This window comes from Anas platyrhynchos, chromosome 39 (assembly GCF_047663525.1).
Source record: "Anas platyrhynchos isolate ZD024472 breed Pekin duck chromosome 39, IASCAAS_PekinDuck_T2T, whole genome shotgun sequence".
NCBI classification, from domain to species: domain Eukaryota; kingdom Metazoa; phylum Chordata; class Aves; order Anseriformes; family Anatidae; genus Anas; species Anas platyrhynchos.
In genome coordinates this window covers 3,034,112-3,054,000 of record NC_092627.1, presented here as the reverse complement: position 1 = coordinate 3,054,000, position 19,889 = coordinate 3,034,112, and the positions used below count along the sequence as shown (strand labels likewise).

General features: G+C 38.9%; 1 long non-coding RNA gene and 1 pseudogene across 2 annotated transcripts; one reads left to right on the top strand and one right to left on the bottom strand.

The window, feature by feature from the left end:
* Positions 1–1,425: 1,425 nt before the first annotated feature.
* On the bottom strand, positions 1,426–6,494 carry LOC140001240 (uncharacterized). Of its 2 annotated transcripts, XR_011806327.1 has the most exons (5): positions 6,350–6,494; positions 5,942–6,030; positions 2,575–2,637; positions 1,912–2,029; positions 1,426–1,730 (listed from the first exon to the last, which is right to left on the bottom strand). It is a non-coding gene; the product is annotated as an uncharacterized lncRNA (long non-coding RNA). The 2 variants fall into 2 exon arrangements; XR_011806326.1 differs by having other exon boundaries at positions 5,942–6,494.
* A 435-nt stretch (positions 6,495–6,929) lies between these two features.
* On the top strand, positions 6,930–19,553 carry LOC140001239 (serine/threonine-protein kinase RIO2-like; annotated as a pseudogene).
* Positions 19,554–19,889: the final 336 nt, after the last annotated feature.

Here is a 19,889-nt window from a genome sequence, read left to right as displayed (position 1 = left end):
CCTCTACAATTACTTTAAAATGTTGTGAAGACTCAGCTTCTCAGCACAAGCTAAATAGGCAGTTCTTTGCCAAGATCCCTGTCCATTGTGCATTCATGAAAGCAAACATGAATGCCATTGATCCCAGCAGGAAGGCTTGCAGGCTTGACACACTCTGTGCCAAAGCAAGGGCTCTAATTAGTGATCCTTCCAGCTGGACAGTAAAGGCCTTACCCTTCCTTAGGGAATAATAAGACAGGCCATGTCTGAAGTCCCCAAGTAAGCTTTATAGAATAGGGAGCATGCAGAGAACTGCATTAAAGGCACTAAACCAGCCGACACAGGTGACCGAACAGTGAACTGTGCACTTGGCAATGAACAGAAAAATGCCTGCTACACAAGCATCATCTGGTCTTTGGTTCCTCCTGTTTGCCTGAATTACTGTCAGAATTCAAAGGACTGTAATGGATGGCGCAACTATTTAAAAGAAAGCAATAGATTTGTTGCAACAGTGATAGTTTTGAATATCTTCAAACCTTTTCTTCAAAAACAATGCTTGTTGACAATATAACATACCAATTCATAACATCACCATTCTTTGCAGAATAATGATAAAAAACTCATTAGCAGTAACAGGCTTTGAAAAATAGGCAGCATGTGTAATTTCAGCACTTCAAAACTGTTCGCAATAAAGTCACTTTTAATTATATTTCTTTATAAAGAAAAATTATCTAAAGGATTAAAAATAGAAAGTCCTTTCATAGTAAAGATTACTAGCACTAGACTGCAAACACTGTAACCAGAGAAAAGCACTTATACATATATGCAAAGTTGTCCTGGTTTCAGTTAGCACAGAATTAATTTTCTTCCTAGTAGCTGGTGGAATGCTGTGTTTTGGCTTAGGATGAGAAGAGTGCTGATAACACCCCGATGCTTTAATTGTTGCAGAGCAGTGCTTATACTAAGCCAAGGACATCTCAGCCTTTTGCTCTGTCCTGCCAACGGGCAGGCTGGGGGTGCAGTAAGAGCTGGGAGGGGACAGACCCAGGACAGGTGACCCAAACTAGCCAAAGGGGTATTCCATACCATCTGACGTCATGCTAAACAATATATAGGGGTGGCTAGCTGGGGGGGAAGGGGCCGGACTGCTCGGGGTTAGGCTGGGCATCGGTCAGCGAGTGGTGAGCAATTGCATTGTGCATCACTTGTTTGTACATACTATTATTACTTTCCTATTATCATCATTGTATTATTATTGTTATTATTTTTATTATTATTTTGTTATTATTATTTTCCTGTCTTATTAAACTGTCTTTATCTCAACTCACGGGCTTCACTTTCCATTTCTCTCCCCCGTCCCGGAGAGGGAGGGGGGAGGGTGAGCGAACGGCTGCGTGGTGTTTAGCTGCCGGCCGGGTTAAACCACAACAAAAGTGTACATCTAGGTTTCTGTATATAAAAGATCTTATACAACTTCTTTTATTGCATTGCTGCTTCAGAATTCTGACAACCACAATATTCAAAACGCGAGTTTCACTGAAAAAGCAGGATCTACTGAAAACAGTGGCTTATTTAAACATACTTTACATATAAGCGCATGAAATGTATAAAGAAGCATTGACATCTTGAAAGATTACAATGCCAAAAATTGCGTGAAGCTACAGTAGAAAAAAAATCCAAATGGTATATGCATATCCATTGTATACATCAATTATCTATTAACAAATTCCCAACGTAGATAAATTCCTCCTCTGTTCAAAAATAAAAATAAAAAAATCCTAAGTTAACACTTTTAAAAATAAACGAGAACGTACAAGTTTACACCCTTCTAATCCAACCACATTTGCTTTTTGAAAGCAAATGCAAATTCTAAAAGTGAAATATTAAAAGTATTTAAAAACGAAAATTTTTCACTTAGAATTATTATCCTACCTTGAGAACTGCAGTTTCTTTAGCCAAGCAAAATGCTTGGTCCTTCTGATGTTTGTTCCATTTTCACATCAAGTGGATATTAATTTTAACTACTAGCTTTCACTGAGAATCTTTCATTCTTGAAGAGAAATAAGAAAATTACTTATTGAAAACAAACAAGTCTCATTTCAAGATAGCAGCTTTTAGCCAATAGTTTTCTGATTTTCTACCTTTTGTTTAATACTGGTTATTCTTACTTGCCTGAAAGACTGCTACATTTCTCTTATCAGCAACATTATTATATTTTTTCTAAAAATAAGATTGAAAAAAGAGAGGAAGAAAGGCTGTAAACAAAAAGCTGTAGAATACAAAGGCAGTTAAAAGTTGGCTTCACAGCTCCTCAAAATAAATACTGAAGGATTATGATTCTGTAACCACAATCAGGATCTTTTTTACATCAAAGCTAGAGAAAAAGTAATGATATTAGTGCTTTGGACTCTAAATGGAACATACTGTTATTGCTGGGCAATAACTGTCCTTGTGCTGAGTGACAAAAAAAAAAAAGGGGAAAAGGCGCACTTCCCCTCCCACATTCCCTGTATATCTCTAAAAATAAAGGACAGGTGAATATTCAAGGTGAAAATCAATATAATTTTTAAGATAGCCAGGAAGCCTTTAAATTACCTGAAGCACATTCTGTGCTCATTTAAAGAACATTCTGTATGCAGGCTGTAGTAAGAAAAGTATCTGTAGAATTAAGCAAAAGATCAATGAACAAATTTTCAGTGTACCACAAACACAAAGAATTCATAATGTAATAGTTATAAAACAATTGACTTTATGATTGTTTAATATTATCACAGGCTCATAGAGATGTATATTCAAGGTATTATGAGGTTGCATTAAAGAAGGTCACATTAAAGTGAGGACAATAGCTCTGAATCTCAAAGGATTTGGTCTAAGAATGTATTGGAAAACGAGAGATTCATAATAGTTTTTTCAGCCTGTTTTAGCATGTTTTCTAATACCATGAAGTCTTATGACATATTTAAAGTCAGTTTAAAGCTTATTTTTCTTCATTAAGACAATAAAGTGTGTTTTTCCTACATTCATGCTATCTATAGCACTTTGGTTTGCACTTCCGGATGCAGCCCAGCTAGTATGCATTTTCTTCTACATTCACTAATGAGGTGGTACAAAAATAAAAATAAAAATCAGGGAATAAATTAGGAGACTAAAATGCAACCTACAGTGAGATGCAATCTACAGGTGGAAAAACATAAAAATTGAGAAGTATGTCAGCGTAAATTCATAGAATCATAGAATATCCTGAGTTGGAAGGGACCCTTAAGGATCATCAAGTCCAACTCTTGACACCGCACAGGTCTACCCAAAAGTTCAGACCATGTGACTAAGTGCACAGTCCAATCTCTTCTTAAATTCAATCAGGCTCGGTGCAGTGACCACTTCCCTGGGGAGCCTGTTCCAGTGTGCAACCACCCTCTCTGTGAAGAACCCCCTCCTGATGTCAAGCCTAAACTTCCCCTGCCTCAGCTTAACCCCGTTCCCGCGGGTCCTGTTGCTGGTGTTAATGGAGAAAAGGTCTCCTTCCTCTCGACACCCCCTTACTAGGAAGTTGTAGACTGCGATGAGGTCGATTGTTAATTGATTGTTAATTGATTGTTATGCTCTGGTAAAAGACGTATTCAAGTGGAGAGAATATCTGTCCAGGCTTGGAGTCAATCATATGCAGTCAGTAGAACCTGGCTCAAATAACAAAACCAGTTTCTGACACTAGGTCCTTACTACTTCAAAAATGAGCAGCTAGGTTCATTTGATGCTAGACACTGCCCCTCTGGTAGTCTACCCAGGGCCTAGAAGGGACATACCTCCAATCTCTAATGACCTAATAGGTGGGCTGGCAGGAAACTGGCCATCCAGAAAATGACAGGTCCAAGTTTGAGGTTTGATAGGAAGGTTTTGAGAGCTCTCGCTTTGTCACAGCCTGCCAGTTTTCTATGCCCAGGAGAGAGCTCTACTCTTTTTCTTCTCATGGTTTTATTCTCCATCTGAACACATAGAAACTGGCTTCAAAGTCTCAATTCTCCCCACACTGTGATCAAATAAATGAAGTAGTATCGAGGCTCATTCTGATCTCTCCACTCTAATTTATGTACCAGAGCTCTCTAAATGGCATCTGACAGACAAACTCCCTCTGCACCCATGTCTCTGGCTGGACAGCAATTCAAATTCAAATAATAATAATAATAATAATAATAATAATAAAGCTCTCTGTCTTTCCTTCCTTTTTTGAAAACTAAGCAGTTATCACAATGACAAAGAAAAATGACTGCCCTCCTTAAGACATATGCAAACAACAGATGATTGATGATTATAGAATTTGGCTTACAGAACCTTAGTAACCAGTCAGAAGAACTGCCAATGGCATATACATGTATACAATTTTACCACATGGCATCAACTTGTACCCACCTCTGACTGCCACACACCTTAAGTTAGCACCACTCAGTCTGCAGGAAGGGGCTGTTACCTGCCTTTAATGTTAAATGTTTAATGTCTAAAAAACACACTACTATGTATAGAACTTGTTGGAAGTCTCTCACCAAACATAAGAAACTTAACTAGCTTAGCAAACGAGCCAACCTTTCAGACTTTATGTTTATCCCTACTACTGAGAGCAGTACCACCACGATGAGGCAGAGCTGAGAAGCCTGCATGTGTGGAAAGAAACCTCACTAATGTACTGCACGAGCGCTAAGCTTTACATACTGCTCAACATGAGCATTAAAATAATGGTGTGCTTTGCAAGCCCTATAGTTTTTAACAAATAAAAGAATCTGAAAAGCTGAATTAGTAAGTATTTTAGGAAAGACTTAAGTGTTAAATATTCTGTATCACTGAATTAAAGCTGAAAGGTTCCCATGTTATCCACTCTAAAAATATCCACTACCCTGCTTTACAGCCTTTTGGAGGCTGTTTTCAGCTACGATGGGGGAATAGACCCCAGCTAGACCTCACACGTATCAGACAAGCCTCAACTCCAATGCAAACGGAGCTGTCTGACCACCAACTAAGGCTCATGAAGTGACTAAACACTTCCTTGACAAGTGCCAAATGCTGATCTAAAATTGCAGATATAAACATGTAGGTAACATAGAGCCACTGTGGGCTCTTTATACATACAGCAATTACTTTTTTTTTTTTTTTTTTTTTTTTACTAATTCAGACACCTTAGCAATTACCTAAACTATAAACTTTAACGCTCCCACAATCTATTCCCTTTAGGTTTATTACTAATTTTCATTTGAAACGGAACACCTGAAGCAATAAAACTGCTAAGCATTCATATCTATCTTGAGAACAGTAGTTTCCTAAAACTACTATGAAAGAGCCCACTATATGAACTGCACTGTTCAAACCTTACACTAACCTACAGCTTTTGGGGATTTATAAAACTCCTTGCAGAAGAGAATGTGCAGCATTTGTACACTTGGCATGGATTCTGCTATTCATTAGAAAAACTTTATAAACACTGAGTTTTTTCTGACACCACAATGATCATTCATGTACATACACATATACATGCATGCATATAAAATGGGTGAAACCTATAATGCTTAAAAATACAAAAAATTGAATGTACTTATGTGTATTCTTCATGATGTCAGCCAGGTCCTTAGAAGTATACTGACCAGTCAAAAATAACAGTATTTTTTACAGTGCTTATTAACAGTTACATCAGTACAGACTTCTAGAGAAGTTTCATGGTTAAACTTCTGACTTTAAGATCACATTTTGTTTTTTGCTTTTTTGTTTGTTTGAACTGTTCGTCTGTTCATGCTGAAATTTAAGATCTGATTTCACAAATTCAACTTTCCAGATGCCTTAAGAGCCAAGAATTAAATTCTGGATAGCCTTACTGTCCACTATATTATGCATATATTGAAACAGCCAGCCTCTTAATTAGCTGATTATACAGGGAGTTAACATCCCCTTTTTTTGCATGGAGTTACCTCATTTGGATACTCACGTTGCAGTCACATATTCCTCATGTTTCTAGCAGAAATACTTTATAGACTAGTCCATATAGGCAGCTTGTAAGAAGGACTACACGAGGACCTACATGAGAAACCAGAAAATAATTTCTCTGCCATGCCATCTTGCAGGACGGAGGGGGAAGGAACCACCACCAAAAAACACTTCAGTTTCATCTCTAAAACACTGCCGCCCCCCAGAGGCAGCGGTTCGCGAGCTGCAGCTCTGTCAGCTAAAATTTGCAAAATTCGAGCAAAATTTGAGCGCCTGGGAAACATTGCTGGGCGTTTTCGCGTTAACCGGTGCAGACAGAGGTAACCGTGATAACATATAATGGAAAACCAGCCTCCGTGAGCAACATCACACCGCAGGTTAGACATGATTTGTTCCCAGGTATTGCTACCTAACCACACACGGATGGGATGGCTGCAGCTGTATTTCTGCCTCTTTGGGCCCCGGTATTAGTTATGGCAATAACGGGGTGTCACGGCGAAGAAACGTGTCCGCCCCGGGACTCGAACCCGCAACCCCCGGGTCTGGAACCGCCCCGCCCCGCCCCACTGCCCTCTGCGTGCGCACCGAGCGGGGCTGCCAGGCGCATGCGCACTGGGAGCCTCCACCCCCCCCCCCCCCCTCATGGCCGTGGGCGGTGGCCGCGCATGCGCAGTTGCAGCCGGGGGGCAGCGCTCTGGGTGTCTGGTGCCGTGGGTGGTGTTCCCACTGGATCGGTCTGGGCAGATACACATGCAACCCCATTAACTCTTTTAGAGTAGAGCGAGGGGTTAAGCCATCACCTTAAGGCTTATTCTGTCTCGATTCGTAGAGGCTTGTTTTGTCTCTATTTTGAGTTGTAAGTGACTTTGCTACCGGCTCGGTATGCGAAGATACTTCGGAGGACACGCGTCTCTATGTAGCTGCCAGGACCCAAAACAGGCTCCGCCGGTAGGGCGAGGTAGGGGAGAGGGGGGCGTGCGCATGCGCGGTGCGTCCGCGTGAGGCCGGCCAGCCCTGTGAGGGGGGTGCGGGCGCGGCCGCCATGGGGAAGCTGAACGTGGCCGTGCTGCGGTACCTCAACGGGCAGCAGTTCAGGGTGCTCACCGCGGTGAGACGGGACGGGACGGGGACAGGGGAAGGGAAAAGGGAAGGGAAGGGAACGAAGGGAAGGGAAGGGAAGGGAAGGGAAGGGAAGGGAAGGGAAGGGAACGAAGGGAAGGGAAGGCGCAGCTCCCCCCCTCCCCTCCCGTCCCCTCCCCGCTGATGCCGCCGACCGTTCCCTCTCGCCCCCCGGCAGGTGGAGATGGGCATGAAGAACCACGAGATCGTGCCTGGCAGCCCGGTGGCGCCCATCGCCAGCCTGAAGCACGGCGGCTGCAACAAGGTGCTGCGGGAGCTGGCCAAGCACAAGCTCCTGGCCTACGAGCGGACCAAAAGTGAGTGTGGGGCCTGCGCTGGGAGCCTCCTCCCGGCCCTCCCGGTTCTTCAGCGCCACAGAAGTGCGGTAGCTTGGTCATTCGGGTATCCGGGGCGTTTGTGAGCCCCGTCTCGCCTTGGGGCTAGCTGGGGAATGTGAACTCCTTCAGCAACAAATGGTGTTGGTGATTTCTGAAATTCATGGATTCGTTCGTCCAAATTCGTGGATAAAATAAATAATTGTTAGCTAAGGTAGTATTTAAGTTCACATAGGGATCAGCCCAAATGTGTTACAGTCTTACAGCAGACAAACTGGAGCGGACTGCAAAAGCCTTATACCTTCAGCCGGTCAGGAACGATCACTAAAGTAGTATTTATTCTGTCCCATTCTGTTAGTAGTGTTGGATTTCCTTTAGTCTTGCACTTGCATCTGGCTTTGCAAGCACAATGTGGGAGTCTTCATGAAATTCATCTCCTTTTTGTCTCCGTTTTTCAGACCATTAAGGTTTGGTTTAGGTCTTTGAAACAATCCTGAATCCTTGCCGTGTCTCCTAAGTAATCATCTTTCAAAGTAATCCTATGCAATTTGAACCATTGTCACTGCCTGCGTTACCAAGGGGCTAACAAAATGTCTACTTTTTATCCAGTTAGTTTTCAAAAGGCTTGCACGAATTTAAACTTACTGTCAAGTTGGGTTGATACTAGCCAACAGTGAAAATACTATTTGAGTGTTGTGTACCATAAGCAGGAAAAAAAAAAAAGAGAGACCAAAATGAAACTTCTTTTAAAAGAAACACATGCATAATATGGAATGAAATGTTGTGTAACTTATTTTTTCCTAGCTGTCCAGGGCTATCGGTTAACTAATGCGGGATATGATTACCTTGCCTTGAGAACTCTGTCTTCCCGGCAAGTCATCAGTTCTGTTGGAAACCAGATGGGTGTTGGCAAAGAATCAGGTAATTTAAAAAAGTGTTTTCAGTATATATTTTTTTTTTTTAGAAGAAATGGGTCTGTATTTTTGTTAATTTGTTGGAAACTTGGTGAATTTACCTTTGGATAGTCATATCAGTTAATCTGTCAAACACCAAAATTTATGGTCACTTCAAGTTCTGTGTGAGTCTTGACTACATCTGATTTTTTTCACAAGTGTTGTTCCACTTTGACCATTTTGTACAATTCTTGGATGGTTCCTTAAAAGGTATTTTGCAAACAGGTGACAGTTGTCTTGTGACTTGCAAAGAATTTTGAAGCCTTCTGTCAAAAAGGTTAACATCAAATGTTTCATCCCACCTAAAAAAAAAAAAAAGTAATATACAGTCCAAACTATTGGAGTGCTATCTTGGTTTCTCATGCTCATATGTTGATTGTAATTTGGCACAGCATGTCTTTTGTCATTAAAAAATGACGAAAAAAAAAAAAAGAGGATTATTGGGGACAAATGGTAAAAATGAAACATAGCCAATTGCTAACACTGTTTTAAAGTAAGAGGTACCTTGAGTTTTCTGTCCAGTCAAGAGAAGTCTTTTCTAGTGTGCCATTAAGTTACTTCTTATCCTCTAGTCTGAAATATGTTTCAGATCAGATGGATGGTTCAACCAGATGATCTTGGAGGTCTTTTCCAACCGTAATGATTCTATGATATTCTACTAGTGGAGCAGCATAATCTCTTCACCAATGACTTCTTCTTGTTAAGATTTGTAATACATAATATACAAATTTGGTTGTCTTTTCTGTTAAAAGAAGTGTAGTAGACTTTGCTATTCCAGAAATAGCAGTTACAAGAAGTCAAGTAACCGATTTCTCACTGCACTGTTGCATTATATACCTGTCAGATACCATTTATTTCTCAGATCTGTGCTGCTGTTTTTTCTCCTAGATATTTATATTGTTGCAAATGAAGACGAGCAGCAGTTTGCAATGAAATTGCACAGGCTTGGAAGAACTTCCTTTCGCAGCCTGAAAAATAAGCGTGACTACCATAAGCACAGGCACAAAATGTCATGGCTGTATTTATCCCGGCTAGCAGCAATGAAAGAGTTTGCCTACATGAAGGTAGGTGGTTGTTTGCACCATATTAACAACGATGTAATAGTCTGGAATGTACTTCTCAGATTATCTTCTCATCACTTCATATTTGCAGTATATGTTAGGATGTATGCTTTTTATTTGTTTTTTTTTAGTGGACTTAAAGTATACATTTCAGAGAATGACAGTGCTGATGCATTTTGTATACTTTCAAGTGACAAAATCAAACTTTGCCATGGAAGTCGTATGGAACTGAAGCAATTTCCATAAAATTTCAGGTGAAGCTGTCCAGTCATCTGAGTCTTAATAAAGGCAGTGAATAAACTATTGCCATTTCACTTAACCTTGTCTTAGGAAAGACTATATGCTAGGGAAAATTCGTGAAGTATCTACTAGTATTTTAGTCTTGTCAATTTGGATCACTTCCACAAACATAATTACAGAGTATTTGTTAGGTCTGTAAGCGATGAGTTTCAAACGGGGAGGAGAGCACACTGAGAGCAGCCCTGCAGAGAAGGACTTGGATGTTCTGGTGGATGAAAAGCTTGACATAAGCCAGAAGTATTTGTTTGCATACCTGAAGGCCAGCAGCCTCCTGAGCTGCATCAACAGAGGAGTGGCCAGCAGGTGGAGAGAGGTGAATGTCTCCCTCTGCTCTGCCCTTGTGAGGCCCCACTTGGAGTGCTGCATCCAGGTTTGGGGCCCCCAGCACAAGAAGTATGTGGAGCTGTTAGAGTGGGCCCAGAGGAGGACCACAAAGGTGATCAGAGGGGTGAAGCACCTCTCCTGTGAAGAAAAGCTGAGAGTCAGGGTTATTTAGCTTGGAGAAGAGAAGGCTTAAGGGAATGCTAATAGCAGCCTGCAGTACTTAAGGGGGCCTACTGGTAAGCTGGGGAGGGACTCTTTCAGGGAGTGTTGTGATAGGACAAGGAGTAACAGTTTTAAATTAAAATAATGGTAGATTGAGATTAGATACTAGGAGGAAATTCTGTGCTCAAGATGGTGAGGCACTGGCATAGGCTGCCCAGAGAAGCTGTGGATGCCCCATCCCTGGAGGTGTTCAAGGCCAGGATGGATGGGGCTTTCAGCAGCCTGGTCTAGTGGAGGTGTCCCTGCCCATGGCAGAAGGGGTGGAACCAGGTGGTCTTTAAGGTTCCTTCCAACCTGAGCCATTCTGTGAATCAAGTGAATGATTTGGTAAATATGGTTAGAGCAAGCTAACAGAGCTACAAAATACTATGACCTACCTTTAGTTAATCTTTAATGTAGTGTAATACTGGATATTAATATTTAAGAAGAAACTTTTGCCTTACTGAGACTGAGTGTGGATTACCTGACCAGGCCAAACTGTATTTACAAGAACTGTTGAACCTTTTTCTAACACCCTATTCCCAATTATCTGCTGGTGGTTTCTTAAGCTAACAGACCAGATACGATTCTGCTGTTTTTCTATCCCGTTGTGTTTTCCTGCCACCTGCAGGATAACTAAACTCTGGAAAATACAGAAGCATAGTTAGTAGTGAAAGTTCAGATTGCTCTTCCTCCTTAAGCACATGATTTGACTTTTACAGTTAGCAGTTGAATAATGTGTAGGATGCTGCTTCCGCAATGGTGCTTAACTGCTTATCTTATATTTGTAGTTTGTCATGTATGTAATGTTTTCTTAATGGTTATCTTTTATTTTTTCAATATGTTGTCTCTTTCCAGGCTTTGTATGACAGAGGATTTCCTGTTCCAAAACCTGTAGACTACAACAGGCACGCAGTTATTATGGAACTCCTTGATGGCTACCCTTAGTAAGTTTGGAAGCTTGAAGTCTGTTTTACAGAAACCCTAACAACGATAGGTTCAGTAAGACAGCAGGGATGACATTTTTCCTTATTGTGTGAGTCAGTTCTGATCATGCTGAATAAAGCATGAATAAAGTCAGGCCCAGAACGGCTAGGGTTCTGCTTCATTATATTTGGAGAAATTTGTGAGAGAAGGAAAACTAAAAACATACTCTCTTTGTCCAAAAAGACTGGTGGAAATAGACTTTTTTTTTTTTTAAGTACGGAATACATCAGAGGAGCAATGTGATACAGAGGTTAGTGCTACAACCATTTTCTACACAGAAATTTTATGTTCTATATGTTATTTATTCAATGATATTCAATATTGATATATTCAATATATCAAATATTCAGTATTGAGTTGTGTATCCTCCACGTTCTGAGCTCCAGTTCATGATCCAGGTTGTGGTAAAGATTCAGGTAGGATTACAACTTGTACAGTTGCCATTGTAGAACTTCTGTGTTGATTTTTTTGGGGGGTGTTTGTTTTTTGTTTGTTTTATTTTTTATTTTATGTATTTGTGTGCATTGAACGCTGTTTTTTGCTCAAGGAAGATTACTTTTCTTCAGTTTTTCAACATCCAGAAACATGAAAAAATGTTGAATTTTGTATGTGAATGAATGGCTTGTTTTGTTTCCATAGCAGAATGCAAAATAGCTATTTGATACTCTGTATAATGTACAGTAACAAAGGTTCAGTGTAATTAATCCCAAAGTATACAGTTGAAGAGTTACATTGAAGAAGTGCCTTTTAAGACTTTATTCTATCCCGTTTCCCCGCCTTTGTTAAATAGTTCCACATCTGTCCTGTAGACAGAAAGCTTTAAAGTTACATGTGGGCATTGCAGGTGAGGCTTACCATGCTATCCCAGTTCTGCAATTTTAACTAAGCATTTCCTGAAGGAGATGCTGTACTAGATGAGAAATTATTTCAGGTGATCAGCATCTCAGAAGATACCAGTTTAGATGACTTCCAAATTCAAAGAACAAATGATATATTTTATGATACAGACCTCTGGCTATAAGAAATGTCACCAATTAATTTTGCTGTTAATATGAAAATATTCAACAGCAGCCTATTACAGAGCTGCTTGAATTCCATTGTGTTTTGTTTGTATGTGCAACTGATATGTTCTCATAACACTACAGTGTTGCATTCAGGCCAAAATATATCACAAATTAGCTGTAAATGACGGCTTCTTGACAGCTCCTGGTATAATAAGACAGCTGCCTATTTATTCTGCTTGTAAAAATAAGGTGATGTCTATTCTGCGCACTTTTGGGGCAAAACATATACTTTGCTTTTATTCTGGAGTTTATGCTGGAGTATATTCTGGAGTGCTTTAAGCTTTTTTTTTTTTTTTTTTTTTTGGCTTTGCCTTATCCCCAGCTTAGTCTTGAAAACACTTTTTTGTGAGACATTTGAATGGCATTTGAATACAAGAAGACCTAAGTTACCTAAAACAATCCAGACATAAAAATTCGCTGATCCATTGTTTAAATTAGGCAGCATAACCATCGTGTTTGATAGGAGTACAAGAGACAAAGGGCTTTAGTTAAAACGAGGGATTTAACCTGGAGATAGGAGAAGCTTTCTCCCCATGAGGGCAGTGTGGTGGAGATTGCACAGTATGTTTCCATCCCTGGAAACTTTCAAGCCCGCATTGGTAGAGCTCTGATTAGTCTCATCTAATCTCAGAATTGACATAGCTATGAGCAGAGTATTGGACTAGTAACCTCTGGAGATCCCTTACGACTCAAATTGTGACCCTGTCATTCTCTCAGATGTAACTCATATGCCTTGTCTATATTTTTAAATTAATTCCTTCAGGGTTCAGGATATTTTCTTTTTTATTTAACTTTCCAGATGCCAAGTACACCACATCGAAGACCCTGCTGCTGTCTACAGTGAATTAATGGATCTAATTGTAAAACTTGGCAATCATGGTTTGATTCATGGGGATTTCAATGAAGTTAATCTCATACTGGATAATGATGATCATGTCACTATGATTGATTTCCCTCAGATGATATCAACATCACATCCAAATGCTGAATGGTACGTACAAATGATGTATGCAAAATAAACCAGTTAAGTGCTGATAACAACAAATAGTCAACCATGATTTGTTTTCATAAGCCTGCTTCAAATTCTTTTTCTACTGTTTTCACCATACATTACAAATGCAATTTGTTTCATGAATGAGTAGAAATCTCCTTAGGATAAATGTGTAATTAATTGCTTCTCAGTTAATATTATTTCTTTCAATTAAGAAATGAATAGAAATAATCTGCATTTATGTATGTATACCTACACGTGTACTTTCTCACTTCGAGTCACTGATGGTTATTAATATTCAAATAAAAGGCAAGAAAGTAGAGTAAAAGTTTGTCATACCAGTAGACTTAATTTCCTTGATTATTGCATTTTTACAATTCTGTATTTTTTAAACAGGTATTTTGACAGGGATGTTAACTGCATTAAGGAGTTTTTTAAGAAACGCTTCAACTATGAGAGTGAGCTCTTCCCATCATTCCAAGATATCAGGTAAAAAATGCCAGCTGACTCGTAATTCCCCCATGTTATGGTAGTTACGTTGGTTTTCTGAGAAAAATGGATGCCTCTGAGAGATGATTTTAGAAGTGAACAGGGGGAAAAAGAGCCAATTTGAAATATTTTTGTCATTCTTACAGTAAAAAGGATCCATACTGTCTTCACTGGCAGTTACTAAAAGTGGTTTCCAAAAACTGAAGCACGTCTTAAAATCTGCTGTCTCCTTTGTCTTACCTCTTGCAGCTAGGGGAAAGAGATACATCCAAATGCCGTAAATGTTACGGTGACGCAGAATTAGTTTCTCTGACTCTTAAAACCATGGTTAACAGTCCTGGGGGATCAAGTATTAACTTAGTTTTTAATTTTAAATTTAATTTTCAAAATGCTAGTACATGTGGTGACCGCCTCTTCAAATATTATCTTCAAAATTTTCCTACTGTAGTTTGTCCCTTTTGAAAAGCAAACAATTTTCTCACATATTTTAAGAGCAAAGCTGATTCAGTTAAAAGGGTTTTATATCACTCTGAGCCCTTTCTCAAAGGGGAATTGTCTGTGTGTGTGTCAACATGTCCTTCATCGTTCTGTTTGCACAAGCATAATTTAAGTATTATATTTGTTAAAATCAAATTGTTTGCTTTCAGTAAGTGCTGATTATGAAGATGGAATCATCTTGTATGAAAGTCTGGTTCTGTCAGGCTACATTCTGCTAACTACCCAAAGCCCTGCACTGTAATATGTTACCTATGTTCCAATGGAGTATACTCTTTTTGTTAATAGCATGGTAATTATAGTCTAACTGGATAGTATTTTTAATCCAAAATACAGCATAATGATTTGATATATTAAAAGAAAGCTCACTTCTATTTCTTTCAGGAGAGAGAGTTCTCTTGACATAGAGATTGCTGCCAGTGGTTATACAAAGGAAATGCAGGAAGATGATGAGCTGCTTTTCCCGGAGTGCTCTGATGAGGATGATCATACAACAGAGGAGAGGGAATTTGTAGAAGATGCTGAAAGTAACGCCAACTTCCTCAGCCAAGATAAAGAAAACAATGCAGACTTCATATATGAAGTGGTTTCTGAAAGCAGAACCTCTGAAGACTTGTTATCACAGTGAAGATGCTGAAGCCACAGAAAGTAGTGAAAATTCACAAGGACTGAGTATGTCAGAGTTGAGTTCAGCCTTAGAAAAGGTTGAAGGGCAGCCTGTGCTTTCGAAGTCCAGTGAAGATGCAGAGAGTTGTGCACTTGGTTTTTCTGAGCACAAAAGAATACCTGACGATGCTGCTGAAAATCAGACAGAGGGCAGCAGTGATAAGGACAACGATGAATGCCCTGATCTGGTTGACTTGTCAACTTTAAATAAGGAATTGAGACCTTACAGGTAAATACTTATATTTACTGTCTAGTGGTGTGGTGAAATTTTCTTCTTTTTTCTTTATTTCTAGTAATAATGTGAGTAAAAGTTTTTTTTTATATTAAAACGCTGCTGCTGCTAAGTAGCTTTGACAAGTGAGTTTATAATTAGAGTGCTCTTTCTCAGCCTCTGCCCCTCATTCGGCTGAAATTAGCAAGAACAAGCTCTTTGGAATATATTATTCAAATATATTTTACTGAACGTCATACCATGTGGCTTTTAATGCCTTTACTGACACACTTGGAAATTCCTTTTTACCTTTAAGCTAACCCCTTCTTATATAAAATTCAAACTATTAGTTTGCAAGCTCCCCATGTACCTGAATGCATATATAAAGTTCATATACCCTGTTTTCTTTTTGAATTTTTCCTTTTTCATGAAATTCTACGCCTAGGCAATGTACAGAATCTGAATTAATCTTTTTAGTGTTCTGAAGCTTCTTTTTCTTACACTACTTTGTGTAGTATGTATGTGGCTATTGCACTATAATCCTTCCTGTCATAAAATGTGTTTTTTGAACTAGTGTTAATATTTCAAATGTAAATGTTCTTTCTGTAGTACTCAAATGTTCTGCTAGCACTTTTGATTGTATATCAAAAAAATGACTGAAACATGATGCTCACTGAATGGAATAAAACATTAATTTACATATTTTAGAAATGAAGACAGTATGGTTCATATTGCGGAGCACAGAACAAGAACTAAAAGTACGTCAGCCAGCAGTGTTGGGAGCTGTTCAACCATTCCACCGGTAATTATTACTGCTACTGTCTAGTTTACTCTGATACCATCTTAGGACGTAGCTGTTGAAGATATTTTTACAAATACGTAGTTAGCAGTAACTGTCTTTAATTGATTACTACTATGTACATCTTTGGTTTGTAGTTCCATGTTCACAGAAAATAGGTCTGATGCTTTCTACATGTTTACAAGTGAATTATATCCAGTGCTGTACTTCATGTGTTGTTCTTTGCTCTTTCACAAAAGCTCTACTCCGGCATTAGCAACTTTAATTTCATTTCTGTTGCTAGAAATCAATTCTGTTGCCCATAATTAATGTTTTTGTATTTTAAATTTGCATGCGTGAGTAAAGATTTAACTTGGCCTTTTTTCATCTGTCTTTTTAACACATCTCTTACCACATTTCTGAAACATAGATATGAATTCATTGTAGTCATGGTGTCTTTGGCAATATGAATTTGACTTTCAGCATTACATAAATCAATACTTTGTGGCAGAATTTTACATCTTTCTTCATCCCTACTCAGTATACTATCCAGTATGGCTACCTCTATCACATTTTAAAGAGTGTGTCTAAATTTTAAATGGAAGAAAGGCGAGTTTTATGCATAAATAAATGTGTTAGGGAACAGCATGTTTGCAAGTTGTGTAAGACTTTTACAGGACTTCGTGTGAAGGAAAGAGAGACTTTTGTTAGTCATCCCTGTTCTTACTGTAGGACATGGCCTGGTGCCTTATTAAGGAGAAAAAGAATTAGCCTTGAATTATGAAATGAAGTAAAGAAGAGCTAGGATAAATGCTAGGAATCGCCTGGCTTCTGATCCATGCGATACATATTTTTTCCCTTTCAGTTTGCTAACCTAAACGTGTAGGATTTCTTTTGGAATCGCCTATAGATCCCTATTTGAAATTATATTTCTGTACACCAGTAGGTGGTAGCAGTGGTCACTCACTGTAGAAACCTTCCAGATTGTTTAGCGAACACATGTTTTTTCTGTAGGCAGACACATCAAACTTGTTAAAATATTCAAATGGCATTTAAGTACCTAATATTCTGTTCTAAAAGAAAGATAAAAGCAGAAGCAGCTTTCAAGAGATTCAGCCACATAAACATCCTGTGTCAATTTACTTTGTGTAATCTTTCCATTTATATGCTCTTACGCTAAGTAAAATGTTTCTGCCCATTGTTAAATCTTATTTGAACTTTTGAATACTAGAACTAAAGAAAGGATATGCATGATGAGCTATTTGTAACATCAGAACGTGATTGCAAAACGAAAAACACAAAAGGCACTGCAGTAAGACCCACTGAGCTGCTTAGAGCCAATGCCTGTTACTGCTTCTAGCACTTCTCTGTTGTTTATATAGCTTTCTCAATGAAGAAACACATTAAAACATAAGCAGGTTTCCAGATTAAACACACAGAAGGAATTCATATGGGCATGTATAAACAATAGCAGTAATAGCAGTAGGTGCAGTCATAGCTGGGTGACTGTGCCAAAAAGAAAGCCTTATGAGTTACAGACAATAAGCTATTCCAGACAAAATAAAATGTCTTGTTGTGCTTGTACAAATCTTTGTAGGGACTGCTGCAATTTAATTATAGGAAATAATGCAAACTATGCAAAAATTTAAATAATAAATGATAGATTTGTTTATTCATTTTGCTTACAGTCAGGCTTAGGATGATGGAGAGACTAGTGAGACTTGCATGCTGTGGTTGAGCAGTAGTATTTTGTGAATTTACATTTTTGCATAGTGAAAATATCTGGTATTTGTATTGCAAAGTTTCTTCTAGCGAGCCTTGTATGAACTGTGAAGGAAGTCATCTGTCCACTGAAGTGGGAGAAGTAGAGAAGCCTTTTTTCAGAGCTCTGCCTATAAAAAGCAGAGGATGACAATTGTCTTACTGACAGAAGAAAAACATCAGTGGCCCAGTTTAAACTAGTTCTTACCAGCTTTCCTCAGGAATTTCTTCTGGAATATTTTTAAAGAGCATTCACAGATTTAATTTCCAAAATGCTCTTGTTTAAATACTGAGTTCTGCTAAGCTTCCGAGGAAAGAAAGACAGATCTTATACTACTCTTTTTATTCACATTTTTGATAGTCAACCTGCATGTGGTAAAGCTTAGGAAACTACTATTCAGGTGAATACTATGTAATTACTACAGCATTCTTACTGAAATCAGCATTGGGTACCTGGATTTATTTACTACCTTGTATTTGCATAATTTAGTTGTATTAGTCACAGCAGTTTTTAAACAGTGCCAAAAGAATTCTTTCTGGTTCCTGACTTAACTACCAACTTACTACTTAATGTGCTGACAGTATCATAAACAAAAAACAAGGCAAGAGAAATTGGGGTAAATGCAAAAGAAATGTTACTAGATTGTGGGGTAATTTTGCACCAGCAGGTACCTCAGCTCCTCCATGCTTCTCTTAGCCCTGTCCTCAGGTGGAAAAAGGGGGAGAAAACATGATGATGTAAAAAATATTCATGGGTTGTGATAAGGACAAGGAGATCTCTCCTTGTGCTGGAGCAAACTCTCTTGGTCCTTTTTCTACTTACAAGATGTTTGTCAAATCTCCAAGCACAGGACATTATCATTTTTGCTGAAGGCATATGTTTTGCACTGAAAAGTACTGGTTCATTATGATTCCTGAATGAAAGGCACCTAAACTCTGCAAGATATCACCTAAGATGCTTTTTATTAGAGCTAACGCTAAAAGAAAAAAAAAATAGCACAGGTGATCGTACACCCCTTCAAATGCTAGAGCCCTGACCCTGACTCCAAACCACATAGCTATACTGTAGACCTTGTCTGTAGCAGAGGTTCTCCCCTTTCACTCAGTTGAGATAATTACATGATTTTCTTACAAAGAAACAACTCTGCTTGCTCAATTTCTGCTGTTGAGAAGAGGTGAAGTTCTTATTATAACTTCTTTCTGCTCTGTTAGATAAAGGCAAGACCACAGAGCAGTGGTAATCACTGGAACCAGGCGGAAGCTGCCTGCAGGCTCCTCTGTCCCAAGAAGCTGGCTGAGTTTGCCCCAGGCCAAGGGATTTGTGCAGCCCCACAGGGGGTTCTGGGGCCACACAGTATGGGCAGCACAGCACAGGGCAGGCCTGGGCAAACTCGAGTTAACCCTGGTGTGGATCACCAGCTGCTCAGCGCATGGTGGTCTTCTCGACAGGTTCACTACCACATGTTCATGTTAGTACTGAGAATACAGTATCATTATGGTAATGTTAGTACTAAATGATGTTAAAAAACTTCTGATACTGAATTGTTTATTTATTTGTAGGAACTGGTGAAAAGGAAGATAAAATGTCAGCTGACAAAACAGCAGAAGTCTGCTCTGAGGCGACGACTACAGAAAGGAGAGGCAAACGTTTATACCAAACAACGTCGAGAAAATATGCACAACATTAAGTCAAGCTTGGATGCAGCTAGTTTCTGGGGATAATTTATCATAGCTGCCACCGAACATGAGAAAACTCACAGTACATACAGCTAAAACAGTTACCTAATAACCAAGCATCCTTTTATACAGTGGAGGAAAAAGTTCTTAACAATACCGTGTATTTTTGGAAACTAATAAACATCACGCTGGTTCCTCTGGTTTTGTTTGCATGATTTTATTTTGTGTTCCTAGTTAAAAATATCGACTGTGATTTAAAATAAATTAGTAGTACTAGGTACGATCATTTAAGTACAGTATTTCCAACAGTATCTTGTTTTAGGTCAATTTTACTGTTTTTGTATAGATTAAGAATCTTCTGATGTGCAGAGGATTCCTCTTTAAAAATTTTCCTTTGTTCCTACAACATAAAATTTAAATGTGAAATTCTGCCCTCAGGTTACAAACAGATATTTGTTTGATTTAATTAAAAATCAAAAGGAAATAAAAACTGATAGCTTTTAACACTCTAAAATTTCTTTTGAACCTGTACGAGGA